Raw genomic sequence first — 2,883 nt, 5'->3', positions numbered from 1 at the left:
AATCCGTCAGGATTTAAATAGCACAATTTTTGGCAGCAGATTCAAGAGTTTATCCCAGACAGGTTTCTCAATGGTGACTAAAGCCCGCCCTTCCTGTTTCAGTATCTGAATTGAGTTTCACTCACTTCCCATCAATGCCCTGAGAAACAACTTTAATTCTAGAACCTAGGAGAACTGTTAAAGAACCGATGCATTTGAGTTATGGTGTTGCCAAAGAACACTAAAAGTACCATGGACTGTCAGAAGAACAAACCAATCTGTCTTGGAAGTACAGTCAGAATGCTCCTTAGAAACCAGGATGGCAAGATTTCATCTCTCATACTTTGGAAATATTATCCAGGGGGACCAGTCCCTGGAAAAAGACATCATGTTCGATAAAGTAGAGGGTCAGCAAAAAAGAGGAACCCCCTCCCCCCCATGAGACAGATGGACGCAGTGGCAGCAGCAATGAACACAAACATCATGATTGTGAGGATGGGACAAGATCAGTGAGTGTTTGGTTTTGTTGCGCATAAGGTCACTATGTGTCAGAATGAACTTGACAGAACATAATGACAACAGCAGAACTTGGTTTCTGACTTTCATGGAGTTTGGGCAATACTTTAGATGTTCTTGTGAATCTTGAGCCTGGAAGAAGCTGGTTTTTCAGTTACCTTTGAGTTAAACACTGGTTGGGATAAACTACTAACACCTTTTGCCTCAGATGTGGTGCACTTTTTTTTTTTTTTTTCTTATTTATGTAGCATTTATTTACCTTCCCTCTGTCAAACCCTGAGCCAATTACTTTCCCCAGGCTGCCTGGGGAGGTACAAGGAAAGGAATATGTAGGGCAGACGAGTCACGGAAAAAAAGAACTTGGGAAATGGAGACAACTCCTTCACATGGCGAAGAGGATGAGAAAGGCCACCATCAGACGAAAGAGCCCTATGGCCTCCGAGAGGGCAAAGCCCAGAATGGCATAGGAGAAGAGCTGCTGCTTCAGAGAAGGATTCCTGGCATATCCAATGATAAGGCTCCCAAACACAGCTCCAATCCCAGCTCCAGAGCCAGCCACTCCAACTGTGGCAGCCCCAGCCCCAATGAACTTGGCTGCTGTATCAATGTCCCTTGAACTCCTGCTGGTTTGGAAATTTCGACTAGAAGTAAGTGAGGTCAGGGAACTTGGAGCAGTCAAGCTGCTGGAGTGCTTATCTGTCAGTGTCTGGGGTTGTTTCAGCACCACTGCAGACAATGGTCAGTTCAGAAGCTGAGAAGTGCTCCTGACCAGGGAAGGGGCGCAGACGAATTTGGTGCAGGTGAACATTTTCAGGGGATGAGGGGCTGTGGCAGGAAAGCTGCTCCAAGTGCAGAGAAGACAGAGAGGGGCGATGTGGTGCACTTTTGAAGCATTATGTCCAGTTCTGGAAACAGAAACTCCAAAGGTCAGACTGGGAGCTATGTTTTAGGGTAAATTAGTACTCAGTTTAATTACTCATCAAGACGACGTGGTATGAGTTCCTTCCAGACCACAAACTATGCATCAGTTCTGTTGTAGTCTTTTCTCATGGCAATGTCTATAGATGAGGTATAAGAATCCTCCCAGGTTCTTTCATCTTTGGAACATTTTTTACTCCAAAGTAAATGTGCATGAAACAGCAGTCATGAAATCAAGCGACATATTGCACTGGGCAAATCTGCTGCACAAGACCTCTTTAAAGTATTTGAGAGCAAAGATGTCAGTTTGAGGACTAAGGTACAGCAGACACAAGCCGTGGTATTTTCAATCGCCTTATATGCATGTGAAAGTTGGACAATACATAAGGAAGAGCTTACAAGAATTGATGCATTTGAGTTATGGTGTTGGAGGAGAATATTAAAAGTGCCCTGGACTGAGAGAAGATCAAACAAATCTGTGTTGGAAGAAGTACGGCAAGAGTGCCCCTTAGAAGCCAGGATGGCAATACTTCATCTCCTGTTTCAAACATGTTATTAGGAAGGGCCAGCCCCTGACGAAGGACTTATTATTTGCTTAGTTTCATTTGATTTTGTTTTCATGTTCAAAAAGCAATCTTTTGATGATAAATTTAACACTTCGCATCTGACACTGGATAAAGGTAAATATAAGTTGACAAAACCATACACTCTGTTTTTTAAAAGACATTTAATAATAAGAGTTGTCACTTTAAAACTAGCCACCATGTTTGGATGAGTCAGAATTCACCAGAGTCTACTGATGTTTGAGGAATGAATGAAAATGAACCTTACCAGTAAAATGAAGAATCAAAACCTGGCAAAGATGTAAAGAATAAGGAAAAAAAAAAGTTCCTGCATTGCAGGAATCTCCAGTATTTTACAGTTCAATTCAAAACATTAAAATTGTAGCCATGGAACAGCAGGGGAGATGATTTGTGTTAGGGAATGTATTGCCCAAGAGACATGAGTTAGTAGTTCAGAAATTGAGTCAAGGAGATGGAGCTAAGCTTGGAATTATGGGCAATTGGTAGTGCGGTAGGAGTCCTGGGGTGGCACTCTAGTGTAAACACTGGGCTGCTAACCACAGGTCGGCAGTTCAAATCCACAAGTTGCTCCATGACAGAACAAGGCGGCTTCCTGAACCCTTTAAAATAAATAAATAAATAATACTTAATGCTAATAATCATTGTTATTGTTAGGTGTCACTAAGTAGATTCCAAATATTGGTACCTCCATGTGTGCAGAGTAGAACTTCTCCCAAGGGTTTCCAACACCAGTATCCTGAGGCACCTCTGTAGTTGTTAGGTGCTGAGTCGGTACGGACATGCACAGCAGAAGAAAACACCGCCCCATCCTGGGCCAACTTCAGAAACCCTGAACAGTGTTGCAATGCATCAGAACAGACTTGAAGGCAGTAACTTTCAGGTTTTT

General features: G+C 42.7%; 1 pseudogene across 1 annotated transcript; it reads right to left on the bottom strand.

Moving 5' to 3' along the window:
* Nucleotides 1–877: 877 nt before the first annotated feature.
* LOC102825592 lies at nt 878–1,360 on the bottom strand (annotated as a pseudogene). Its single transcript, XR_438803.1, has one exon. The product of XR_438803.1 is annotated as an ATP synthase, H+ transporting, mitochondrial Fo complex, subunit C2 (subunit 9) pseudogene (transcript).
* Between the last annotated feature and the right edge of the window lie 1,523 nt (nt 1,361–2,883).

Source organism: Chrysochloris asiatica, unplaced genomic scaffold (assembly GCF_000296735.1).
Source record: "Chrysochloris asiatica unplaced genomic scaffold, ChrAsi1.0 scaffold00358, whole genome shotgun sequence".
In the NCBI taxonomy this organism is placed as follows: Eukaryota; Metazoa; Chordata; class Mammalia; order Afrosoricida; family Chrysochloridae; genus Chrysochloris; species Chrysochloris asiatica.
This window is presented reverse-complemented; position numbering and strand designations above follow the sequence as displayed.